The following is a 26660-nucleotide window of genomic DNA, read 5'->3' as shown; positions in this document are numbered from 1 at the left end:
CACTGCAGCCTGGGGGACAGAGCAAGACTCCGTCCCAAAAAAAAAAAAAAAGAAAAAGAAAATTTAAAATCCTATTACACTTGAATAAAAGAGGAATACAAACCAAAATTAAAGAATTCATAAACAATAGTAATGAAAACACTGCATATCAGAATTTGTAGTATATATTCAGAAAGAGGAAAACGTATAGCCTTAAATATTTTTTATAAACAAAAGTGAAAGAAAAGAACTGAGTTAATTTTCCTTTTCAAAGAGTTAGAAAAAAATCACCAAGCAAACCAAAAGACATCACAAGGAAGGAAACGTTAAATATTAAAGATAAAAACAGAAATCAGCCGGCAGAGTCTAATGCTATGGCTGTGGGTTTTTTCTCTCTTAGTGCAAAGGTCAGTTAATATTAGGGAAACCATTAATACAATGCAGTCTATGTGCATCTAAAAAGGAAACACATGGCTGTGTGTGGTGGCTTACGCCTGTAATCCCAGCACTTTGGGAGGTTGAGGCAGGCAGATGACTTGAGGTCAGGAGTTCAAAACCAGCCTGGCCAACATGGTGAAACCCCGCCTCTACAAAAAAATACAAAAATTAGCCAGGTTTGGTGATGTGTGCCTGTAATCCCAGCTACCCAGGAAGCTGAGGCAGGTGAATCGCAGGAAACTGGGAAGCGGAGGCTGCAGTGAACTGAGATTGTACCACTGCACTCTAGCCTGGGTGACAGAGCAAGATTCTGTCTCAAAAAAAAAAAAAAAAAAAAAGTAATGAGGAAGACTTCTGGGAAGAACAGGGAGTGATTCATGAGGATATATTATTACGTACGAAAAAGTAAGCAAAGTGCAGAAGAATGCAGTATGTTACTTTTTGTGTTAGAAGAAGGGGAACTAAAAATTTACATCCATTTGTTCATTTATGAAAAAATGGAAAACGCAATTATTCACACACAAAGAAGGATGAACCAGAGACCCATACAATAAAATTGGCGCCTACTTGGGGTGGGTGGGCTTGAGCAGAAAGATAAAAAATAGAAGAAAAGGGGGTTGGGTGGTGACACTTCTTGTGTCAGTCCTATTGTGCCGTCTGACTTCTGGAACCATGTTAATATTTTACTTACTCCAAAAAGAAAATCAATGAAATCAACAAGAATGGGTGTGTAAACAATCTACGACGGAATACAAAAAGAAAATAAATGAAGTGACTTGTTTTCCACAGTGAATAAGATGAGCATACTGAAGTGGGGTGGGAGGCGGTGGAGAACTCACCCAAATAACTGCTGAACACAGAACAGTTGTCTCAGTGTTTATGGGTGATTGCTTCCAGGAACCCTCACGGATACCAAAATCCATGGATGCTTGTGTCTCTTATGTTAAATGGCACATCCTATGCATGTAACCTATGCACATCCTCCCATATACTTTAAATAATCTCTAGATTATGTGCAATCCCTAATATAATGTAAGTGCTATGTAAATAGCTGTTGTACCGTATTGTTTAGGGAATAATGACAAGAAAGTATCTGTACATGCTCAGTACAAACACAATTATGCATTTTTTTCCCAACTATTTTTGGTCTGTGGCTGGTTGAATCCGTGGATTCAACCCATGGATTGAACCCATGGATATGAAGGGCTGAATGTATTTGGACTCTATGTCCTCAGGCTAAAGATAAAAATAACTCTAAACAAACTTCCAGCTCTAGTTAAGGGGCTTTATTTTTATTGTTATGTATCACAGAAGTATGGATTAGCAATTCTGAAACTTTTTTTTTTTTGGGTCAAGCAAATCAGTAAATATGTTGTAGGAGATGGGAGCAGGAGAAGGAGCTACGATTATGGAAGGAAGAGAGGATGAGAGGAACCCTGTGATATTGGATGGCAATTGGAGAGATCAAGGTGAAAGCTGAGATGATTTTTGGGTGGTGAAGCTATCATCTGCCCTTTGCAATTTGTGGCTGATGTATTGCACAACCTTTTGCTAGATGACAGGGGAGGTGACCCGATCCTGATGCACATTTCAACAGGGTGAAGGCACTGGCCTGTGGTGTCCATGGCTTCAGCCACGTTGATAGCCACTGAGTGTTTTTGTAAGGATGCAAATGCAGGAGGTGGCTCCCAGGGTTCAAGTCCTAGCTGCCCTCCTTGTTACTGCTGAGAACATTCACACTTCCATGCCTCAGTTTTTCTGTTTGTCTTCTGGGTGCCTACCTAGCAAATTGTGAGGATACATGATTAAACATGCGTGAAGAACTTAGTGTGGTGTCTGGCCCAGGGTGAAGTTCTTTACCCATTAGCTCTTCTTAGTGGTTTTACTTTTGTTGAAAATCTGTATGGCTTAATAATTCAATCACAAAAATAAGTGCATGAGTTGCTTGGTGGGAAACTCGCCTTGGAACTGCTGGGGATATTTTGGGTTGACTTTCCTTTACACGCTGCTGCCTCGTGGAACTTAACTGGGTCCCTTTTTAGTACTCTAGGAAAACTCATCAGAGATGCTTGCAGAAGTCTGAAATCCCATCTTGACTCTATCATCTTTTTGAAGGGCAAAACCCTATTTTCTTTGGAGGCATCAATCTCTTAAAATGCTAAATGAGAAGGTAAATTTGAAGCCACAAGCCTGATAACAGTCTGAGACCCACACTTGGAAGCCAACAAGTGAATTATGGTGGTGTGTTTGGGCTGTATCCCAGAGACGGTGGTGGACTAAGAATGGTCAGTGGTGGCAGCCCACCTGGGGTGTGGAGAGTGAGGCTGGGTTTTGAGGTGTGGAGGAAACTGAGGACCCGGCCACAGCACCCCATTGTTGCTTTCTACTGTTCACCTCTGCACAGACTCTGCAGTCCTGGCTTAAGACACAGAAGCACCCCACTCCCCACTCCTGAGAAGCACCACAGGCACATTAAAACAGCAGTAAACAGGCCGGGCGTGGTGGCTGACACCTGTAATCCCAGCACTTTGGGAGGCCAAGGTGGGTGGATTACCTGAGGTCAGAAGTTTGAGACCAGCCTGGTCAACATGGTGAAACCCTTGTTCTACTAAAAATACCAAAAAGTTACCTGGGTGTGGTGGTACACACCTGTAATCCCAGCTGTTAGGGAGACTGAGGCAGGAGAATTGCTTGAGCCCGGGAGACGGAGGTTGCAGTGAGCCGAGATCATGCCACTGTACTGTAGCCTGGCTGACAGAACGATACTCTGTCTCAAAAAAAAAAAGCCAAAACAACAACAACAACAACAACAACAACAAAAAACAACAACAAAAAACAGCAGTGAATAAATGATCAGCATTTAGGGACATACCCCCACAGCCCACCACTCAGATCCAAGCACTGCCCACATATTTTAATGTTTCCGTTTTTTTCTACATAATGTTGTTTTACTTTTTCTTCCAGAAAAAGAACCAAACTTTTTTTGATTTAGAAAGAAAAACTTGAATTTCGAATTCAGGGATATAAGTGCAGGTCCGTTACACAGGTAAGCTTGTATTATGGGGTATGTTGTACAGGTTATTTCATCCCCCAGGCATTAAGCTTAGCACTTGTATTAGTTCCCTCTCACGCTGCTGTAAAGAACTACCTGAGACTGGGTAATTTATGAAGGAAAGAGGTTTAATTGACCCACCCTTCCGCAGGCTGTACAGGAAGCATGACTGGGAGGCCTCAGGAGACTTACAATCATGGTGGACAGCAAAGGGAAACTGAGTACCTTCTTCACATGACAGAGTGGGAGAGAGAGCGACACACTTTTAAACAACCAGATCTCACGAGAACTCACTCACTGTCATGAGAACAGCAAGGGGGAAATACATCTCATGGCAAACACCTCCGACCAGGTCCCTCCCCTGACATTGGGAATTACAACTCAACATGAGATCTGGGTGGGGACACAGAGCCAAACTATGTCAATACCCATTAGTTATTTTTCCTGATGATCTTCTCCCTCCTTCTACACTTCACCCTCCAAAAGGCCCCACTGTGTGTTTTTGCACAATATGGGTCCGTGTGTTCTCATCATTTAGCTCCCACTTATAAGTGAGGACATGTGGTATTTGGTTTTCTGTTCCTGTGTTAGTTTGCTTTGGATAATGGCCTCCAGCTCCAACCATGTCCCTGTGAAAGACATGAGCTCATTCTTACGATGGCTGCATAGTATTCCATGGTGTATATATACCACATTTTCTTAATCCAGTCTATCATTGAGGGGCATTTAGGTTGACTTCATGTCTTTGCTATTGTGAATAGTGCTGCAATGAACATATGCATATATTTGTCTTTATGATAGGATGATTTATATTCTTTTGGTTATATACCCAGTAATAGGATTACTGGGTTGAATGGAAGTCTTTAGGTCTTTTCTGTTTTGTTTTGTTTTGGTTTTGTTTTGTTTTTGTTTTTGAGATGGAGTCTCGCTCTGTCACCCAGACTGGTGTGCAGTGGTGTGATCTTGATTCATTGCAACCTCCACCTCCCAGGCTCAAGTGAGTCTCTTGCCTCAGCCTCCTGAGTACCTGAGATTACATGCATGTGCCACAATGCCAAACTAATTTTTGTGTTTCTAGTAGAGACAGGGTTTCACCATGTTGGCCAGGCTGGTCTTGAATGCCTGACCTCAAGTGATTTGCCTGCCTCGACCTCCCAAAGTGCTGGGATTATAGGTATTCACTACCACACCCTGACTGTCTTTAGGTCTTTGAGGAATCACCACACTGTTTTCCACAATGGCTGAACTAATTTACATTTCCACCAACAGTGTATAAGCATTCGCTCCAAACCTCACCAGCATCTGAAAATATTCCTGTTATTATCTCATAGCATTTTATCATAAGCACTTTACAATGCAATTGAACAGTTTATAGGATGTTTATTTTAAAAATAATACTATTTTCACAAGCATCACTTTGATATCTTAACTAAGGTATAATTGATATATGATAAACTCACATATTAAAAGTGTGTAATTTCTTAAGTTTTGACATGTACCTGCACCTGTGAAGCCATTACCACAATTGAGTTAATGACATTTCCTTCATTCTCAAAGCTCCCTCAGGCCCCTTTAAAATCCCCCTCCCATCTCCCCAGCTTCCTCTTGCTCCCCAACAAACACTTGCATACTCTGGGTTATTATATATTAATTTGTATTTTCTAGAGTGTTCTACAGATGGAAATAGAGAGTACATACTCTTTTTTTGTCTGGCTTTTTTACTCAGGAAAATGATTTGGAGATTCATTCATGCTGCTGAGTATATCTATAGTTAATTCCTTTTTGTTGCTGAGTAGTATTCTATGGAATTGATGCACTGTGGTTTATGTACTCACTCGGCAGCTGAGGGACATCCAGCTTGTTTCCAGTTTGGGGCTATTGCAGATAAAGCTGCTATGAACAGGTAGGTACAAGTCTTTATGAGGACATTTCCCATAAAAAAAACCCACAGGAAATACCCTTATTTCTTATGAGAAACACCTGTGAGTAGAATGACTGAATCCTATAATGGGTGATGTTTAACCTTCTAAGAAACTGCCAAACTTTTCCAAAATAGTTGCACCATCTTACGTTCCCATCAGCAGCTTAGGAGAGTTCCAAGTTCCCCAGAGTCTCTCCAGGGCTTGGCATGGTCAGTCTCAATTTTAGCCATCGTAGTAGGTGTGGAATGGTTCTCACTGTGGCTTTATATTTAACATGGTCATTATTTAATGACTAATGATATTGAGCATGTTTTCATGTACTAATTTGCCATCTGTAAATGCCGTGTGGTGAAGTATCTGTATAACTTCTGCTCACTTTTCCCCTTACTTTGTTGTCATTGTTGAGTTTTGAGAGTTCTGTATATATTCTGGATATAAGTACTTGCTTTAGATGTATGCTTTGCAATGATTTCCTCCCAGCTGTGCCTTGCCTTTCATTTTCTTAACAGTGTCTATTGAAGAGCAGAAGTTTTAGATTTTGATGAGGTCCCACTTACCAATTTATTATTTTATAGATTGTGCTTAGATGGTCATATTAAAAAATATTTGCCTAATCAAAGGTCACAAAGATTTTATGTTTGCTTTCTTTTGAAATTTTATAATTTTAGGTTATATATTTAGGTCTATTATCTAGTTTGAATTAATTTCTGTATCTGATATAAGACATGGTTGAAGTTTTCTTGCATAGAGATATTCAGTTGTTCTAGAATTATTTGTTGAAAAGACTCATCATTTTCTACTTAATAGCTTTTGTATATTTGTCAAAACTCGGTTGTCCATATGTATGTATTTTTGGAGTCTATTTTGTTCAACTGACCTGTCCTTATGCCAGTATCACACTCTTTTGATTATTGTAGTTTTATAATGTCTTGAAATCAGGTAGTGATAATCCTCTAATTTTATTCTTTTCCTTAGCTCTTCTTGTTGTTCTAGTTTCTTTCAATTTCCATATGAATTTAAAAACCGGTTTGTCACTTTCTGCAAATAAGCCTATTGGGATTGTTATAAAAATTATGTTGCATCTATGAATCAACTGGAGGATGAGTGGTGGCCAACCATGTTAAGTTGTCTAATCCATATGATGAGGCACATCTCTTAATTTATTTGGGCATTTAAAAAATTTCTCTCAGAACTGTTTTGTGGTTTTCAATGTACAGATCTCTTGCATCTTTTGTCAGATTTATGTCACATTTTTTGTGCTGTTGCAAATGTATTATTATTTTTGAATTTCAATTTTCTGTTGTTTGTAGCTAGTATATAGAAGTACATTTGAATTTTTATGATTTTGTATCCTGTAATCTTGTTAAACTCACATTACTTGTAGTAGCCTTTGTAGATTATAATATCTTTTCAGTTAATTGAACCCTTTATCATTATGAAGTGTCCTTCTTTATCTCTGGCAATAGAATCTGCTCTGAAATTTGCTTCATACGATATTCGTGTAGCCACTCCATCTGTTTTGACTGATGCTAATGTGATATATCTTTTTTCACTCCTTTACTTTTAATTTATGTCTTTATGTTTAAAGTGTGTTTCTTCCCCTCATCTTATAGTTGGATCTTGCTTTTTAAAATCCAATTTGTCAAAAGCTGCTTTTTGCTGTTTAGATTGTATTTACTATATTAGTTCATTTTCACATTGCTATAGAGAACTGCCCAAGAGTGGGTAACTTATAAAGAAAACAAGTTTATTTGACTCACAGTTTCACATGACTGGGGAGGCCTCAGGAAACTTACAATCATGGTGGAAGGCGAAGAGGAAGCAAAGACCTTCTTCACAGGGTGGCAGGAGAGAGAAGTGCTAGCAGGTGAAATGCCAGATGCTTATAAAACCATCAGATCTTGTGAGAACTCCCTCACTCTCACAAGAACAGCATGGAGGAAACTGCCCCCATGATCCAATCACCTCCCTCAACATGTGGGAATTAAAATTCAAGATGAGATTTGGGTAGGGACACAGAGCCAAAATTTATCAATATATTTAATGTGTTCATTGATGTGGTTGGATTTAAGACTACCTTCTTGCTATTTGTATTGTCTGTCTTTTGTTCTCCTTTTATTCCCATTTTGTTTGAATTGTGTTTTTTTTAAGTTCCATCTTATGCCTTTTGTTGGATCATTAACTGTAATGCTTTGTTTTGTTGTGTTAGTGGTTGCTTTAGGGTTTATAGTATATACTTCATTAACGAATCCCTATCTTCAAGTGTTATTACACCACTTCACAGAGAGTGTAAGCACCTACAATTACACACTTCCATTTCTTCCCTCCTGCCTTTATGCTATTTTGCCGTACATTTTATTGTTATACATGCTATAAACAGTTAAAACCGTTCTCTTTTAAAGAGATTTAAATAACAACAAACACATATACTTACTCTGGTAGTTACCATTTCCAGGGCTCTTCGTTCTTTTCTGTGGATCAATATTTGTCTGCTATCATTTTTCTTCTGCCTGAAGGACTTCTTTCAGAATTTCTAGATTCGATGCTATCTCCAACAAGGTACCACTGACTTTCTTCACAGAATTTGAAAAAACTACTTTAAACTTCATATGGAACCAAAAAAAGAGCCTGCATAGCCAAGACAATCCTGGGCAAGAAGATCAAAGCTGGAGGCATCACACTACCTGACTTCAAACTATACTACAATGCTACAGTAACCAAAACATCATGGCACTGGTACCAAAACAGATTTATAGACCAATGGAACAGAATGGAGGCCTCAGAAATAACACCACACAGTTACAACCATCTGATCTGTGACAAACCTGACACTCATAAGCAATAGGGAAAAGATTCCCTGTTTAGTAAATGGTGTTAGGAAAACTGGCTAACCATATGCAGAAAACTGAAACTGAACCCCTTCCTTATACCTTTCACAAAAATCAACTCAAGATGGATCAAAGACTTAAAAGTAAGACCCAGGACCATAAAAATCCTAGAAGAAAACCTGGGTAATACCATTCAGGACATAGGCATGGGCAAAGATTTCATGTTCTAGAACACCAAAAGCAATGGCTACAAAAGCCAAAATTGACAAATGGGATCTACTTAAACTAAAGAGCCTCTGCACAGCAAAAGAAACTATCATCAGAGTGTACAGGCAACCTACAGAATGGGAGAAAATTTTTGCAATCTATCCATCTGACAAAGGGCTGATACCCAGAATCTACAAATAATTTAAACAAATTTACAAGAAAAAAATACAAACAACCCCATGAAAAAAGGGGCAAAGGATATGAACAGACACTTCTCAAAATAAAACATTTATGCAGCCAGTAGACAGACAGATGAAAAAATGCTCATCATCACTGGTCATCAGAGAAATGCAAATCAAAACCACAATGAGATACCATCTCACGCCAGTTAGAATGGCAATCATTAAAAAGTCAAGGTACAACAGATGTTGGAGAGGTTGTGGAAAAATAGGAATGCTTTTACCCTGTTCGTGGGAGTGTAAATTAGTTCAACCATTGTGGAAGACAGTGTGGTGATTCTTCAAGGATCCATTTGACCTAGCAATCTCATTACTGGGCATACACCCAAAGGATTATAAACCATTCCACAATAAGGACACATGAACATGTATGTTTATTGTGGCACTATTCACAATGGCAAAGACTTGGAAGCAATCCAAATGTCCATCAGTGATAGACTGGATTAAGAAAATGTGGTACATATACGTCATGGAATACTATGCAACCATAAAAAGCATGAGTTCATGTCCTTTGCAGGGACATGGATGAAGCTGGAAATCATCATTCTCAGAAAACTATCACAAGGTCAGAAAACCAAACACCGCATGTTCTCACTCATAAGTAGGAGTTGAACAATAAGAACACATGAACACAGGGAGGGGAACATCACACACTGGGGCTTGTTGGGAGGTAGGTGGCTAGGGGAGGGATAACATTAGGAGAAATACCTAATGTAGGTGACGGATTGATGGGTGCAGCAAACCACTAGGGCACATGTATACCTGTGTAATAAACCTGTATGTTCTGCACATGTAACCCAGAACTTAAAGTACAATTAAAAAAAATTTCGTAGTAGTGTGGCTCTGCTGACGATGATGAATTCTTTCTGCTTCTCTATGTCTAGAAACCTTTCATTTTGCCTTTGGTTTTGAGATTTTTTTTTTCCCAGGGCATAGCATTCTTGGTTGGTACCTTTTTTATTTTCCCCTTTCTGCTCTTTCTAGATGTTGCTTTGCTGTCTTCCCTCTTGCATTCTTTTTGACAAGAAGTCATTATCCTGATATGCCTGATATGTGCCCTGTGGTTGCTTTTAAAATCTTCTCTTTATCACTGGTTTTGAGTAATTTGATCATCATGTGTCTTAGTGTAGTTTTCTTCATGTTCCTTTTGACTGTGGTTAAATGGTTCTTAAATTTGTAGGCTTATATTTTTTGTCTAATTTGGAAAAATTTCAGCTATTATTTATTCACATATTTTTTGCTGTTATCCTGCTCAGTCTACTTAGGGGACTTCATATATTGGGCCGCTTTAAATTGCTTCACAGCTTGCTGATCTTTTATTGATTTTTTTTCTTTATTTATAACGAGCATCATTTCTAACAGATGCCAAATATTTCCTCTTATGTTTTCTAATTTGTTTAATTGTTTATCTTTTAGTTGGGCATATAGTTCATTTTAGTGTTTTATTTTTCTACTATAAATATGGCCAGGAAAAACATTCTGGGAAAACCATGTTCTGATTTTTCAAAAATATAAATTACGAGATAATTGGTTTTAAAATTCTCTTTACATACTCACAGATTATTTTATAAAGGTGTTTGTTTATTTACCTTTTCATGCAATGTATGAAATGCCCATCTCACATAGCCATTGCTAGCATTAAGGGCTTTAAAAATTATTTTATTTGAACATAATTTTCCTATGGGAATGTGTGTGTGTGTGTGTGTATGTGCACACCTGTGCATGCATGCTTGTGTTTGAATGCATGTACATATTATCAGAATGAATAGTTTTTTGCTTATTGTATTTTTAAAAATGTAAGTTAAGCATGAAAAAATGTAATGAAATGTTTGAATAAGAGTGGCATTTTATTGCCTCTAACTTGTGTTCCAAATTGATTGATTTTGACTTGCATTATTTGGCACATGTACCACTGTTTAAATGACACCCATGCGACACTGTTGTAGAATATAAACTTTTTTTTTTCAGATGGAGTTCTGCTCTTGTCACCCAGGATGGAGTGCAATGGTGCAATCTTGGCTCACTGCAACCTCCACCTCTTGGGTTGAAGCAATTCTCCTGCCTCAGCTTCCCAAGTAGTTACGATTACAGGCACCCGTCACCATGCCTGGCTAGTTTTTGTATTTTTAGTAGAGACAGGGTTTCACCATGCTGGCCAGGCTATTCTCTAACTCCTGAGCTCAGGTGATCTACCCGCCTCGGCCTTGAAAGTGCTGGGATTACAGGCATAAGCCCCCGCGCCCAGCCAGAATATAAACTTTTAATATTTTAAGTAAAACATTAGCAACCACTAAACTGATAATTCTACTTATTAAGTTACCCTACACATAAGCAGCAGCACAATTCACAGGCTACTGAAATAAGAGGCACTTCTGTTTATCAGATCTCTGTCTGCCTCTGCCACATGGCACCAAGCTTACATGCCATTTATAATCTTTGAATTGTGCTATTTTAACCAAAAATTAGACTTTTAAATTGTAGCAAATGTAGACAAAAGGTGAGACTTCATTACTGTTTTATTACATTATTTTAAATTATTCAAATTTATGTAAAATGAAACAATCCTCTTATGTAAATTTTGTTTGTCTGTCAATATTTAATTCTCTGATTCCTGCTTCATGCCTTATTTCAATGGGTATAGCTTGTGGGTAAATACTGAATAATGGGAATGATAGAAGGTGTCTCCATTTGGGCTCCTGTAGCAGAATACAATAGACTTGGAGACTTCTAAACAGCAGAAGTTTCTTTCTCCAATTCTAGAGACTGAAAGTTCAAGATCAAGGTGTCCACAGATTCAATGTCTGCTGAGGACTTGCCTTCTGGTTCATAGATGGCCATTGTCTCACTGTGACCTCATGTGGTGGAAGGGACAAAAAGCTTCTCCAGGGTCTCTTTTATAAGGAGCATTAGCCCCATTCATGAGGAATCCACCCTCAAGACTGAATCACTCCCCCAAGACCCCACCTCCAAATATCATCATCCTGAGGATTAGGTTTCCATATTTAAGTATTGGAGGGACACAAACATTTAGTCTGTAGCAGAAGGTCTCCTAATTTAGTTTCCCATTTTATTGAGAATGCCTCTAGTTTTTAGATATCAGGAATAGATACTTGCTTTTCTGGACAGAAATACAATTTATATAACTTTGTTGACTGGATAGGTTTATTGATAGATTTTCTAGTGTTAAAGTGTCTACATTCCTGTGTAGACACTTACTTGATTTTACAAGATTATTTGGTTACTACCCTGCTGTTTTTTGTTTGTTTTTTTGCTAGTGTTTTCTAATGACATTTAGCTTTATTTTTAAACGTTATTGTCTTTTCTCCTTGTTAGTTTTTGACACTAGGATTGTATTAGCTTTCTCTAATAAATCCAGCGGTCTCCCAGATTTTTCTGTGCTGTGCATTAGTGTTTTTACATTTAAAATTATGATTTCCTTGAACGTGTGCAACCATTGAAGGCACCATTAGTGCATTTTCTCCTTACTTCTTAGTTTTGGGCTTATTGGTGTATTCAAAATTTCATCTCTTTGATACGCTATTGTTTAATCATTGTTCTCACTGAGGGGCTGGGCAAACTCTTCCACCCCACAAGCCATGGGCTTGGTTTTCAATCTTGCTTTGGCCACTGGAATGGGAAGAATATTACATATACCATATCTGCAGAGAGGCTTTGAACATATTTAGGACTTTTAGGTTCACTCTGTGCACATATATTCTTTCCAGGTGAGGAAGAGTTTCCAGGACATTGTTGCTGTTTCAACCTGGAGCCTGGAAGGGAGATGCCCAGAGAAGCTGTGAACCCAACCTGTACATCTTGAGCCAACCCCAGCTGCATCTCGCCAAGGTCAGCCAACCTACAAACCCATGAGAAAGAAACGAATGCTTGACATGGTAAGCCACTGACATTTTGTAATTGTTTTGTATGCAGCACGAACACAGAAAAAGTTGATTAATGCAATTAATGCGTATACCAAGATATTTCCCTCCCCTATTTTTCTTCTCCTTTCTTCCTTCCTCTTTCTCTCTCTTGTTTCCTTCTCATCTCTCTTTCTTTCCACTCATTCCCTCTCACCTTCCTTCCTGGAAGCATTTAAAGCTATGAATTGTTTAACATGTGATATTTTGATTTCTTTATATTATAAATAGTCTGTTATGGTATTTCGTTTTCTTTTCTCTTTATCCTAATAATTATGAGTTATTTTTTTCCAAGAGTTTACTTTTTTTTTGATGGCACAAGCTTTATTATTAATGTTAAGCTTTGGTGTGTTATGGTCAGAAAATATAATCTCTATCTTTTCTTAAATTTTATTAAACTTTCTTAACTTAAATGTCATTGAGGTTTTCTTTAGCACTTGAATATGGTTAATTTTTGTAAATACTACATGACTCTTGGAAAGGCTTATGTGTAAGTTTCTTGTTCAGGTCTGTGACATGCTAGTTTTCTATTTACTCTCTCATGGAATAGGGAAGATGCCTGGAGTCTCCTAGTTCAGGTGTGTTTCTGTCCATTTCAGCTAGACCTACAGCGTGGTTTGCTTTTTAATTGCTAGGATATTTTCAGCACCACACATTTGTATTGCTATATTGTAACTTTTATCAACATAAAATCATCCTCTTCATGCAGTGAGAAACTTTCTGAAATTATTCTTTGTTAGTAAAATTGTCATTTCTGCATTCATTTTCTCCATCTGTCTCATAGATACCTATCCATCTTTTTAATTTTAAACATTCTTTTTCATTTGTTTTAGGTATGTTGGTTGGAGGTTTTTGTTTTTAATTTATCTTTTAAATAATGCAACAGTTTACAATTACTGATTTCTACTCTATAACATGTTTGTCATTTGTATTTGTATTTCTGTTCATGATGTCTGTTTTTTCCTGTTTTTAAAAAAATTATAGACAGTAGGTCTTGTTTGCCTTTCTTTCCTCAAATGATTTGTAAATCTAAAATTGTGCTAATTTAAAAATCTTTGTTTAACATAGTTTTATAATATGGTATCTTAATATACTTACTAAAAGGCACTAATAGAACTTGTAGTACCTTATATGTAAAAGCCAAATATTGAGCACTTTTGCTTTTCCTGCTGCATTTGCCAAATTTCATTAATTTAACATGGATTGTAATTTCTTAGAACATAACATTCCTTATTTAACAAAGCCTCTTTGCATACATTTTTATAAAATAATTGCAAAGACAAGTGCAAAGACTTATTAATTAATTTTGATATTTACCACTTGTTCTTTCATCCAATAACTCTCTCTTTTTATGTCCTTAATTTTGATTTGTCTCTTGGTTGCCTCCATGGCAGAGTCGTGTTTCTAGGCGGAGCACAGTTTCTGGGGGCTGCTAGTGTTCTGTTTTCTCCTTGGAGATACCCATTTTGTGAGTTTGAAAATCTGTGGTCAGTTTTTGTGTTCTGTCCTATTAATTTTATTCCTCTTTTCTCATCCCGATTCTGGAATATTTTACCAGTTTCTTCCCCCACCTCTCTATGATTTCTTTTTGCGCCATGGGGTGTGCTCTCAGCCGCAGCCCACGTGGATTTTAATTTGCCATTTTGGTTTACCTTGCAGTTTCTTCATATTTGTACCCGTTCTGTCTGGTTTACTGTAACATGCTCTCGAATCTATGGGAAACCTGAAGTTGCTGTTTTATGACATATTCTACCTTCCTCTGTTGAAAACATAGTTCAGCAGACTTTTTCTTCCAGATGCCTAAGACATTATTCTTACTCTTGCTGGCTACAGAATTTCACCCTGAGCCACATGTTGAATTGTTTTCTTTGTTTTTCAAAGACAAAGAGACTGACTCAGGCTCAGGTTAGAGAATCCCAGGGCCACCGGTTGCTGCTACGGAGGGTCTTTGACTCACAGGCGGCACTGGCAGGCCTGGCGCCCGTGCCCACTCCGCCTCAGGCCCTTCAGAGGCCGTGGTTTTCAAACTGGATCTGTACCTCCCTGGAGGTTCCAGAGGCTTTTCAGAAACAAACAGAAACATTCTAAGCTAGAGGGTCTTCACCATCCCATTCTATCTGCAGCTGTGCCTGTTACGTAGGAGCTTGTACTTGAAACTTTGCTGAAAGTGTTGGAGACCCATTGCTTCAGGAAACACGCTGAGACTCCTTAGGCATGCCCATGTGGGGACATTGCCTCCTGGACAGTCAACAGGATTGCAAGAGGGGACATTGCCCTCTGTACAGCCAGCAGGATTGCAAGAGGGAACATCAACTTTGCACAGCTGGCAGGATTGCAACAGGGACATCACCCCCTGCACAGCCGGCGGGGTTGCAAGAGGGGACATTGCCCTTTGCACAGCCAGCAGAATTGCAAACCTCCTGCAACATGGACACGGGGGCCCCATGCAGCCATGCTTCTGATTTCCCTCCATTCTCTCTGCCTGGCTCCCCGGTGAGCACAGCTCCATGGGTAGAGGCTCCTTTCAGCTGCTGGGGAGCGAAAGTGTGGTCTCAGGGATGAGAGGAGGTCAGAGGGGAGGAGCGTGCTCTGACATGAGAACCCTCAGAGCCACCATTTCTCGACTGGCATGCTTTGCTGATGTGTGGGTGATGGGATTATTGGTAGGGAAGCAGCGGCAGTGAGGGCCTCTTTCTGCTTTCTGGTGAAGGTGGCATGTCATGGACACTGAGGTCACTCCTTCAGGTGCCCTTTGACCTTCTTCTTTTGAACAATACTTGAATCATAACTGAAGGTCATAATAGAAATGAGGTCCTCATGTTAGTAGCCTCCTGGTTCCTACTCCAAGGCCTGGGTTCTTTTCACTAAATGCCTCCTTGGTTCTAGGGTAGATGCAGATTTTTTCCCCCAGTTGTGTGTTTTTGTGGTTATTTAAAGGAAGTTAAGAAATATTTCAATGCATTTACTCAGATATCCTTCCCGTGGATTTTTAAAAAATCAGAGTGAATTTTAGGTAATTTGAGTGTTTTAAGCATCTTGTGATCTTTCTTGGGAATGGAGAATTCGTGGAGTGTGTGACCTCAGGCTGAGAGGTTGACCATTCTCCGCGAGACTGACCTGCAAAGTCACACACATGATGGGATGCCTGACCTGGGTCAGACCTGTGCTCGGCTCTAGAGGGACATGGACATGTAGGGGGACAATGGGGCCCCTCTGCGGGAGGTGACAGGTGCCACTCACCACAGCCCATCAGGAATTCCCAAGACAGAGCATCTCCTCCTCCTGTGATGTGGTCACAGAGGCTTTGGTGTTCCTTGCCCGTGGTGGTGGAGAGAGTGGGCTGGGTGGTCAATAGGATGGGGAGTGACTGTGAGGATGTACATTAGGTGGAGTAGGGGGGCCTTTGGAATGGCTGGACCAGGAGGTCCTGCGACCTGCCCAGCAGTATCTCCTGGGTGTGCCCTCCATGAAGCAACAGCAACACTTACTGGGCATAATTTGCTGCTCCCAGCACCCCTGGAGGCAAGTGCCATGCCCTCCTCACTTTCGGGATAAGGAAACGGAGGCTACCCAAGGTCACACAGCTGGTTAGCAGGGGGCTGAATGCAAACGAGGCGTCCAGCTCCAGGCCCTGAGCTATTGAGGACGTCACTGCAGTGGCTTAAGGAATGAGGGCTGGGCTGAGCAGCCATTTCCATTACTGAAAATCAGGGAAACGAGAGACCATGCTCTTTTCTTCAAGTAAAATGATTAAAAACCTCTTTCGATTTATTCGTGGAAAGAGACACAATTTTGTTCTAAGTGGAAGCAATGGGGACTAGAGATTTTCTGTGTAGCCAAAATAATCTCATTTCTTCATCAAAATGTGTCTCTTCCATTCACTTCCAGCTGTAGTAATGTTATTACCACCCCTTTAATTTCTCTTACCTTTGTCCTTTAAAAAAAGTTTCACTGTTGTTCAGAGTAAAATGAGATGTACATTTTATTTTGAGAAGCCAACCACCTAGGGTTTAAACAAGTGCTTGGGAGCGAGGCAAACGCTGGCACCTGGGCGATGATGCCCACAGCAGAGAGCACGGTGGCTTTCCTGCAGAAGGCATAATTGGAGCGTTGAGTTTTTACCTCAGGTCTTTGCCGCTGTGGTCCGACGTTATTACACCTTAGACGAGGCCCCCTGCTGTCTTCGGTTAGAATTAGAAGACTATCTTATTTAAGAAGACGTTGCCTTTTGCATCTTCGGTACTTCGAAATAAACTCCAGCTTCTTTTTTGCATAAATGGGCTCTTACTCTGGAACCCATGTGGAAAAGCACCGGACTTTTCCTGGAGAATATTTGGGATGTTGGCTTTGTGAGGCCACTGAGCTAGATTGTGGAAAAATACACAGTGTGAAATGTTTTGTCAGGGCTTGCTTTAAATAATTACTGCTATCAAGGTCAAATGGGATTTCACTTGAATTAATTAAAGCTACAGGGTCAAGACTAGATGCGCTGAAATTATTATTTTCTCACCTTTACCGTTCTCTATGGGCCTGGAGAGACCCCAATTAGAGCCTCAGTGAATGGAGGGATTTGTGGCTGTTAAAATTAGGATTGCACAGAACTGGACAAAACATCTGTTAAATTGTGATTAGCCAAATTTCCCAAATTTCATTTGGACTGGTGCTAAAAGAACACATTTGCCAAATAATGATCAAGACAGATGCTCCAATTACATGATCATATTTGCAAAAACAGTTTATGTGAAGTCAGGATGTCATTCGATAAAATGAAAACTAAGTGACATGTGGTCCTGTTTCTCACCTTAGTGAGCAGCAGAAAATTGCTGTAACTTGCCTGGGTCCCTAGAAAACATGTTGTATTTTCTGTTCTGAAAACAGTATTTTCATTGACAATCATGGTTTTGATTGAAATCTCCTCAAGAAATTACTACAGATCTGACTGGTAATGTAAAATAAATGCACGGAAACAAACAGGAATCTCATAACACTTAAACTATGGGCACAGCGTCCAAGTCTCATGAAATGGGCATCAAGAGAGGCTGGTAGCTCATGTCAGTGATGCATAATGCAAATTGCATTTTAACTCAAAACGTTAGCGTGTGCTGTGGCCAGCCTGCCTACAGATACTGGAGAGTCCTCCGGTGACACCTTCCAGGGGACTCAGAAAGGAACTATTTCAGTGGGGTGGTTGATTTGGTGCCATTTGTTTCTCAACCCCACCATCGTCACAGTGGGAGTGTGAAGAGGTCGCGAGAGGCTCTGCATGGTCTCAGGTTCAGGGTCCCACTCCAGCACTCAGAAGAGGCCCTGGAGCTGCTCCCCTAGGCCTTGGGAGCCTTGATCTCTGTCTCTGCCCCGGGACTGAGGATGCACCCCTGTCACCCAGGGTTGTTCAGAGTTGAAAGGACGCCGAGGGAGGATCTCTTGCAACTGCGCAGGGTCATGGTGCATCCTTTGGTGGGAAAATGTAAACCACCTGGAAGAGACAAATGAGCTACCATGTTGACTGCAGAGAAGTGTCCCAGCCTAGCTGATGGCTGTCTCCATGACAGGTGTGGCGCTCAGCCACTGCCTCCTGCCACCTGTCAGTTTTACCACAGTCATGAGTCCTGGCAGAGGAAGAAGAGGCCCACACTGCTGGCCCTGAGACCCACTCTCTTTCCCCATTGCTTACGTGCCTGCCATCACTAAACACTGCAGCTCCTTTCTGGGAGACTTCTTCTCCTTGGTAATGCCAATCAGCTCTTGTGACCTGTTCTCATGGTCATCTTCTAATGGGCTGGAAAAATGGATCCATATGTTCCAGCACCTGCCATCCCAGCTTACAGCACTGTGCGGTGATGGTCACATCCGTAACAACCACAAATGTTGTTATTCTATCAGGGGTAGACAGTGCTGTCTCGGGAGGACAGAGTCCTGGAAGCGAAGAGGGATTGGTATAGTAATTGTGACTAGGGGAGAACAGGAAGCCTTCCTGGAAGAAGTGCCACCTGAGGCTGGGTTTTTTTTTTTTTCCTTTTTCCTTTTTCTTTTTTTTTTTTTTTTTTTGAGATGGAGTCTTGCTTTCTTGCCCAGGCTGGAGTGCAGTGGCACAATCTCAGCTCACTGCAGCCTGAGGCGGGTCTTAAGGCACATTGAGTCCTTCTGCAGCCTCTACCCTCACCCCGCTCAAGATACATCAGAGTTGTGGCTTTTCCTTCCCTCAGCGATATCAGAATTAGATTCTGGCTCAAGTTTGATTTTTAAAAAAATCATTTATGCTAAACCAATTTCAAGGGATATGTTTTAATTAAAGGCATTTGACTACTTTTCAGAAAATGAGAATTAAAGCCAATTTTCAGTCCTGAGCTCACTTGGCTAAGCTAGCCAATTCTGGTTTCATGCACTATTTCCACAAAGGGCTCAAATTATGATTCGGCTTTACTTGGTGGGCTTTAGGGCTTCCGTGTTAATAGGAATGAAGTCCCGGCTGCGTTTGGAGGTAATTAGATGGAGAGAAATTACCCGGGCTGTTTTGGCATTGGCCAAATATTTTGAATATGTGTTCAACAATGATAATCAACTTCATCTTAATTTCTGCATTAACAGGTGATTAATATTATGGATATAAAATTTTGCTCAGTGAAAGAGAGTGGCAATGAGAATGTAGGAAATTCTGAGTCAGGAAGGAAGGAGCCCAGAAGAACTGCATCGTAGGAGGTTTCTTCTAGGTTGTGGTGGCCTCTGAGGCGCTTGCAAAGTGTTCATCTTTATTTTGTCCCTGATTTCAGAAGGTTCCTTAACATCTGTACCTGGGCTTCTGAGAAGCATTCTCCTGGGGGCTCCTTCCATTCCATTTCCCCCACCCCAGCCAGAACCAGTGCCCTTCCCCTCTGCTCCACTCCACGTTTGCCCCAATACCACCAAATCACCGTTACCCACTTGCCCCAAACTCCCAACTTTGTTATTCCACTCAGAGCTCCTACACAAATTAAATCCTACTGCTCTGCTCCATTCAGGGGATTCCCTGCTCCAGGAGTTTGTGGAAATACCAAGGGGGCCTTCATTTTGCTGTCAGCAAAGTGATAAGGAATGACTCAGCCCACTGTGTGGAAAGAGAATTAAACGTGATTATGAAAGACTGGTATGAACATCAAATGCATACATGTGACCTCGATGCACAAATGACTCTGGAATTTGTTTTGCTGCCTCCTGATGGAGAAAGGGTGGACTGTGCAGCCCGTTCTGGGTCATGGAAAGCCCTGCCCAGGCCCATCATACATCCTGGGCTCTGGGTACCCTTGTTTTGCAGCGGAGTCCCTGCCACCCTCCCCACATGCCTTGTGCAATTCTGAGTGGGAGGAGAGCTACTATTGGAGTGGGATTTCACACCGATTGCTGGGAATTTCCCAATTTCTTTGCCTGCAGGATTTCATATTTAAAGACGGAGCATTAATCAAGGATCGATTTGTAGATCTGCCTCCAGGCTGGGCGGATCTCCACCAGGCTGGAAGTTCGTCTGTGGAAAGCCTAAGCTGCCTGTTCTCATTTGCTATGGTCTAATGCTTATGTGTCTCCAAAATTCATGTGTTGAAATCCTAATACCCAAAGTGATAGTATTAGTAGGTAGAAAGTGAATTAAGTCAGGATGGCAGACTGATCCGTAGGATTAGTGCCCTTATAAAATAAGCCCAAGGGAGCTTGGTCATCCCTTCCACCGTGCGAGGACACACCATCAGTCCTAGGAGCCAGGAAGAGGGCCTCCCAGGACCCTGAGTCTGCCGGCACCTGGGTTGTGGACTTCCCAGCCTATAGAACTGTGAGAAATAAATTTCTGTTGTTTATAAGCCACCTAATCTATGGCATTTTGTTGACAACCAGAACAGACTAAGATACCATTTTCATAGGAATGATGTTTAGAAATGGGGAAAGGATCATCTCAATAAATGGTGCAGGAAAAACTTGATGTCTACGTGCAAAAGAATGAAGCCGAACCCTTATCTTACACCTAATACAAAAATCAAATAAAAATGGACCAAAGATGTAAATATAAAGCCTGAATAGCAAAACTTTTAGAGGAAAAAATAGAGGAAAGTCTCCTTGACATTAGTTTTGGTAATGATATTTTGGACTCACATAAAAAATTCAGGCAACAAAAGCAAAAATAAATAGGCGGGACTATGTCAAATTTAGAACTTCTGTACAGCAAAGGAAGCAATCACCAGTGGAAAGGCAGCCTATGAATTAGGAGAAAATATTCACAAACTATATATCTGATAAAGGGCTAATAGCTAAAATATAGGGAACTCCACAGCAAAGAACATACAACTCCATGGAAAACACAATCAAAACAACAAGAAACCAGACACAAACAAATAAACAGATTCAAAAATGGGCAAAAGACTTCAATAGACATAGTGCTGGTGAGGATGTGGAGGAAAGGGAATCTTTGTATACTATTGGTGGAGTCTACATTTGTAGTGATTACAGAAATCAGTGTGGAGGCTCCTGAAGACACTGCAATGGGAACTCCCCCATGATGCAGCAGCTCCACTTCTGGGTATATATCCCACGGAAATAAGATCAGTAGGTTGAAATATATCTGCACTTCCAAGTTCACTGAAGCACTGTTCATAATGGCCAAGACAGATAGGGAACCTTTCTCAGTGTCCACTGACAGAGGAATAGACAAAAATGGTGCTATATACATACAATGAAATCCTGGTACCCTTAGGAAGAAGGAGATCCTGATGTTGGTGACAACATGGATTGACCTGGAGGACGTTACACTAAATGAAATAAACCAGGCACAGGAAGAAAAATGCTGCAGAATATAATTTATGTGCAGAATCTTAAAAAAAAAAAAAAGTTGACTGCATAGAAGCAGAGAGTGGAGTGGTTGGGGGTCCAGGGGAATGGCAGAGGAAATCCATGGAAGGTGAGAAGTCTAGAGTCTAACGTGCAGCCTGAGGACTGTAGCTAATAACACGGTATTGCAGACTGGAAATTTGCTGAAAGAGTAGACTTCAGGTGCTCTTACTCCAAAAAAAAAAAGGGGGTAACTGTGGGAGGTGATGAATATGTTAATTTTCCTGACTGTAGTAGTCATTTACTCCGTGTGTATGTGGGAACATCATTATATACCTTAAATATACGAAATAAATACATGGATGAATGAATAAATGAATAAGAGCATGTAAAGTCTCTGATGTGAGATCAGCACCCCCTTTGGCCTGTGCTGACCGCTGCTCCCACAGTGTGGTGTGCATCTGCCTTCCCCGGGAAACCCGATCTCCCTGGAGACGGGCTTGTCTAGTTTGCTCCCTCCTGGCTCTGGGCCTCAGCCCCTCCCCTGACACTTGGCAGTCCTCCTGTAGAAACCATGCCATAAGGACCAGCCATCCTGCAGCCCTGCCCACCAGGCCCCCAGACCCTTTCCAGGCTGCAGAAGGCACAGGCAGTCCTTTGGCCAGAGAAGCTCGGTTCACAGATATATGACCACCAATGGAGAAGACGGGGAGGTCTGCAGAAGTGAGGACATGAGAACCCCATCTCACGCCTTCTGGAAGATGGAACCCTTGGAAGTCCCCCCGCCCCACTCCTTTACCTCCTTGTATGAAAGGAAGGATCTACATCAAGTACCAAGGCTCACCCACCAGGCTCCACTTCTGTGAAAACAAGTGTCCTCCTGCTACAAGGACATCTTTGGTGTCCGGAGTCTTCCTCCCCATTGTGTGCTCAGCCTGCCCGTTTTCTCCAGTTCCTTCCACTTCCAGGACAGCCCTGCCTACACCTTTAGGCGGGGCCCTGCCAGGAGTGAGCGTCTCCGCTGGGTGCTTTGTGCCAGGACGTGGTGCTGATGCCAGCCTGGCCTAATCAGCTCATCGGTGCTTGAGAGGAAGTGGGGCTGGGACAAGACCCTGGTCATGGGTCACTGGCAAGTTCTGCAGGGAGCCTGGCTTTGTGCTTTGGAGCCACAGGGGCAGATTAGTCATCATCCTCCAGAAAAACAGAAACCATACGACGGACAGGAGGCGGGATAGCGGAACCGGTGACAGGTAAGAGGAGACGTGTTGGGGAGCTGGCTTATAGGATGATGGAGGCTGAGAGGTCCTGCACTCTGCCATCTGCAAGCCCGAGGGCCAGGGAAGCCAATAGGTAATTCAGGCTGAGAGGTGAGGCCGGGTCCTGAGGGAGCCCAGGACACACCTCTCCTTCTGGGGACAGAGGCCAGCGCACCGCGCGGTGTGGTGGGTCTGGGGTCTCTAGGAGAAAGAGCTCGCCCTTCCTGTACATTTCATTCTGTCCAGGCCTTGAGGATTGGTTGAGGCCACACACTTTGGTGAGAGTGTATGTTTCTCACTCAGTCTACAACTCAAACGGTCATCTCTTACAGAAGTGCCCTCACAGACTTTCGCAGAAATCACGTTTTACCAGCGGTCCAGGCATCCTTCAGCCAGTCCAGCTGACACCTACAGTTCACCCTCGCAGGCATTGCAGGGGCTCTGCTCTGGGCTGGGGAGGTGGAGGGTGAGGAGCTCCTTCCCCAGGGGACTTGGAGCCAGGAGGCTGCCCACGCGAGGGAACAGGGGACGGGCAGTTGGAGAAGTCGCATCTTGGCCTCATGCTCAAGACATATGAGCAGGAGCTCGGGCTGTTGCAAAGTCACATCGGTTTCCTGTACTAGGTTCCCATCACCCTGTCACCATCCCAAATGGCCCACGTGAGCTGTGCTGATTTGCATTTTGAGGTGTGGCCAGATCTGCAAGGTCAGAGACCAGAGGGTCAACTGTGGACACCTCCTGGGGCAAAGCAACAGGCCGGCCACGTCACTTTAGCTTTCGTCTTTCTGTGTTTCAGACAAGAAGAAAACATTAGGCTTCTTTCGGTTAAAAAATAAGCAACAAACAAAAACCTTGCTTGTAGCCTGGCAGCCTGGTTAGCCTGTGCTCCTCCTCCTGTCCACAGGCTTCCTGGGCAGCTTCCGCACTAGGGGCTGTGTTGCTTCAAGAGTCCTGACGTTCAACGCCTTCTCCCTCCACCAAATTACCCGCAGATGAGGAGCAGAGTTTGCTGCCAATTAATTCACAAAATGAAATATTTTGTATGCAAATCTAATTTCTTAACTGTCAGCTTGTATTTGCCAATGTGGCAAGATTTTATTTGTTTCTATTATAAAACCAAATCCCTAAAACTCTAAGTTCTTAATATTTTGAAATTTCAATTATCCACCGTGATTGTATCTCTATTTATGGTCGCATTTGCATGCAGTGAGAGCTGGCGGTAAACAAAAGTGACGTTAGAAGTGGGGAGAGGGAGAGCTTGATGTTGCTGTTTGCCCGAGAAAAGTCATTTTCCTTAAGTGAGGCAGAGGAGGGCCGGTTAGAATATAAAGGTACTTTGAGAGCCTGGTTGTGAGTGTGGGCAAAAGCCCCGCTGGGATAATGACCTTGGGTTGGGTCGTGGTGTTCTGAGAGCATGCTTGAAGACCACACATGGCCCCCAGGGATGGCCACATTTGTCAGCCCTAAAACGTGGTACTTGCCAGAGCCCCGGGCTAATCAGTGACTCACCAGATCTTTCAAGTTGTGACATTTGTGTTATTGTGGTTTAGAAAACACTTGGTGTCTTAGCATGCAATGAAATAAGGTGGGGAGGTCTATGCTGCTATAAACAGAGGGTTTGCCCTGCCTCCGTTTAAAGCAAACAAAGAATGAATATTTTAAATCCTCCCTGTTCAGCATACAGCCACCAAGTGAGTGCTTACTTGCTGTCTGCTTCATTCACTCAACCAACATTTGTTGAGCACTGCTTTGGGGGCTGAGGGTCTGGGAGGAGCACTGCAGCCCCCTGGAGCTGAGGTCCCCAACCTTTTTGGCACCAGGCACCAGTTTTGTGGAAGACAGTTTTTCCAGGGATCGGGGGAGGGAATGGCTTCAGGATGATTTAAGTGCATATTTATTGTGTGCTTTATTTTTTTTATTATTAGATTGTAATATATAATAAAATAATTATATACAACTCACCATAATGTAGATTCCGTGGGAGCTCTGAGCTTGTTTTCCTGCAATTAGACAGTCCCACCTGGGGGTGATGGGAGACAGTGACAGATCATCAGGCATGAGATTCTCATGAGCGTGTGCAACCTGGATCCCTCACATGCATGGTTCACAGGAAGGTTTGTGCTCCTATGAGAATCTAATGCTGCCGCTGATCTGATGGGAGGCAGAGCTCAGGCGGTAACAGGAGCGATGAGTGATGGGAAGTGTCTGTAATACAGAGGGAACCCTTGCTGGGCTACGGCTTACCTCCTGCTGGGCAGCCTGGTTCCTAAACACCGATCTGTGGCCTGGGGGTTAGGGAACCCTGCCCTAGAGGAGCCCACACTCTAGTGGATGTGGCCATGCAGACCCTCATCCTGTCCTCATGTCCCATGTGGGCTGGGGTGAGGGTCTGTCATGTAAGCAGGGCAGGTGGCCAGTGCTGGGGTGGACAGCTGCTGTTCTATCTATAGACTGGGTGAAGAGCCTTTGAGGATAAGGTGCTCTTAGAGCAGATATTTGTTAGATGTTTGCACATTTTAACTGTTGCAGTTGAAGTCCATTAAATGCACTTATCCAAACAAAATGCACTTAGGGCAAAGCTATAAGAACAATCAGATATTGTTTCCGAAGGACCGAGCATGTCTTCATAGTGTGTACCCTTCATTCCTTCACATTCCCTCATCAGGACATACACGCAGGGTCAGCTCCTCTCACCTGGGAAATGAAGGTGAGGGTTCACAGTGGGATTAGCACAGGCTGTCAGTGATGAGGGTGGGAGGCTGCCCCAAGCACTGGACCTCAGTGAACAGTTGTCCTGAGGCCAGACCCAGTGTCAGCAGGGGGACCTGCAGGGGTCCCCCGGGTCCGCCTCCCTGCCCCCACCACTCCCCAGGCCATGAGCAGCGGCACTACCTAAGGTGAATCAAGGGTCCTTACCAGGATGACACAGCTGGGAGGTGAAGGAAGGGGCAGAGAAGGGCCATGGAGAAGGTGTCCTGTGGACCCAGGGGAAGAGAGCCCCTGGGCCAGTGGTGGGCACGTCTGTCTCTGGGCCTTCCTGCAGGGGATGCAGACTGGGATAATGGCAGGGACTAGGGCCTTGAGAGTTGGTGAGGGATGTCAGTCAAACGAGCTTCCAACCTAAAAGGCACTGTCTCCCTACATACGAAATTGAGGAGCACGGCCGGTTTGAAACATTGCTGTGTACCCCATGAATATGCACAATTATTATTTGTCAATTCAAAAAATAAAAATGTGGGTGTGTCTAAGCATTTCGTGTCTTATGGGAGACACTAAAATTAGATTCATCTGAAGCCAGTTCCAAAACTCTTCTTTGTGATACCCCCATTTCATTCTTGAGAAATAACAGCAAAGCCAACTAACCATCATTTCTCCAGCTTTCTTCAACTTCCTACCTCTGCCAGGGCCATGTCATTCCTTCAGCCCACGACGTTGCCCACATGCAGCCCCCAGCCCCTGCTGCTCTCACATGAGCCGTGAAACCCAACTGGAAAGGAGGAGAGATCCCAGCAGAAGACAGAGGGCTCACAGGCAGGTGCACGGGTATGGGTACTGCACCCCGGCCCGGGCATGTGGCTTTGATGAGACAGTGGAAGGCTGGGGTTCAGGCTTCAGAGGGGAAACTGAGTCCAGGTGAGGATGAGATTCGCCAACGTGTGGCTCTGGGAGGGGACTCATCAGGGTAGAGTAGAAGAACGGATTTTCATCCTTTGCCCCTAGAAGGCCGTGCCACGAAAGCTGAATTCTCCCAGGTGCAGGAAAAGCATTGCCAGCAGAGATGGAAGGGTCTGTGCCTTCCATTGTCAAGAGCGAGTAATGGAGGAGGAGTGGGAGAGAGAAAGAAAGCAGAGGCGGGGGTACGTGGGTGAGCAGTGAAGTCTTGGGTGGGTACGTGTGTGAACTCGGAGTCTCGGAGGAGACCCACCTAAGTGAGGGAGGAGTGAGGCAGCTGCTGCTGAGTTCACAGGGTTCACGTGCTCACCTTGTGCCCAGGGCTATTCTGAGCACATTCAGAGGCTCCTTTTATTTTACGAG

General features: G+C 42.7%; 1 long non-coding RNA gene across 1 annotated transcript in view; it reads left to right on the top strand.

The window, feature by feature from the left end:
* The window catches only part of LOC117064685, a 92621-nt gene that overhangs the window by 48906 nt on the left and 17055 nt on the right, over positions 1–26660 (top strand). Inside the window, exon 3 of the long non-coding RNA XR_004429609.1 lies at positions 12391–12558. This is a non-coding gene — a long non-coding RNA (uncharacterized LOC117064685). The remainder of the gene's footprint in view (positions 1–12390; positions 12559–26660) is intronic.

This window comes from Trachypithecus francoisi, unplaced genomic scaffold (genome assembly GCF_009764315.1).
Source record: "Trachypithecus francoisi isolate TF-2019V2 unplaced genomic scaffold, Tfra_2.0 Contig01579, whole genome shotgun sequence".
In the NCBI taxonomy this organism is placed as follows: domain Eukaryota; kingdom Metazoa; phylum Chordata; class Mammalia; order Primates; family Cercopithecidae; genus Trachypithecus; species Trachypithecus francoisi.
The sequence above is the reverse complement of the archived record's forward strand: the minus strand, read 5'-3'. Positions and strand labels throughout refer to the sequence as shown.